Source organism: Nannospalax galili, unplaced genomic scaffold (genome assembly GCF_000622305.1).
Source record: "Nannospalax galili isolate Female #2095 unplaced genomic scaffold, S.galili_v1.0 scaffold641, whole genome shotgun sequence".
Classification (NCBI taxonomy): domain Eukaryota; kingdom Metazoa; phylum Chordata; class Mammalia; order Rodentia; family Spalacidae; genus Nannospalax; species Nannospalax galili.
The window spans coordinates 333,630-335,022 of NW_008345311.1; positions in this window are offsets into that span (position 1 = coordinate 333,630).

The window sequence follows — 1,393 nt, forward strand, 5'->3', positions numbered from 1 at the left end:
CTGGAGGTTACCCAAATGAGCAGTAGGGAATAGGGACAGAGACCACTCTGGCTTCTTCCATGCTGAACAGGGACGCAGAGTGAGGCAATTAGAGTACCCCTTCAGTGGATCTATCTAAAAGACTCCCAAATTGCATAACTCTTATCTCTAGGGGGATAAGAAAGTTCTCGAATCATGAATAGGAGATGTGGAGAAGTAAAGGCAAGAATAATTAGCATTACAAGTTCTAGACATGGAATTAGAAAAAACTCAGAACAGGGCAATTTTCAAAGGGTCATATGAGAGACCATTGGAATTTATTGACAAGGACTTCGAAAAGCATCCCTCTATTGGGTTCCTCTTCATTTTTCTTTTGTCTTCCAAGGCTGGACTCTAGAGTGATGGATTCAGGATTTGCCGTAAGATGACTTAAAGCATGTAATCTGCTTATGTTTGGGGATCATATCAAGTAAATCTTTTTCTAGGCCAGGGATTTAGCTCAATGTAGCATGTCTATCTACCATACATAAAGCCTTGTGCTCAATCCCTAGAATCATATAAACCTGGTGTGGCAGTATATTCAAATATTAATTCCCTGTATTCAGGAGGTAGGAGGCTGAAGGTTTTGAATTTCAGGGTCAGCTTTGGCTACATAGCAAGTTAGAAGTCAACCTAGGATGCATGAGATTCTGTCTCAAAAAACCAATAAATAAATCTTTTCAGAAGACAGTGTCCTAAAAAATTTACTCCCTATTTCTTCCTCTTAGTTTCACAGTTCAAGTCTTATATTTTAGTATTTAGTCCATTTCAATTAGATATTTTCAAGTGGTGAGATGCAAATGTCTAGACTCATCTTTTTGCAAATACATATCCAGTTCCCCACGACCATTTATTGAAGAGACTATCATTTCTACATTGTTTATTCATGGCTTATTTGTCCAAAATCAGTTTGATGTAAACATGTGAGGTTATTTCATCACTCTATATTTTGTTTTATTGGTTTATTTGTTCATTTTATGCCAATACTGTGCTGTTTTAGTTACTATAGCTTAAATTATTTTATTTTTATGTGTATGAGTGCACCAATGTTGCGCAATACCTACAGTGGCCTGAAGAGGGCATTAGATTGCCAGTAGCTGCAAATATGAATAGGTGTTAGGCACTATGTGGATGCTGGCAACTGAACCCAGGTCTTCTGCAAGAGTAGGCAGGCCCTTAAGTCCTGAGCCATTTCTCCAGTTCCAGTTAAGTAGTTTTGTAGCATACTTTGAAATACGGCAGTTTGGTATCTCTGTATTTATTCTTTTTCTCAAAATTGTTTAGGATATTTTGTGTCCTTTATGAAATTTAGGACTTTTATTTAATTTTTTTGTGTAGACTGACATTGGAGTTTTTAAAATTTTGTTTATTTAAT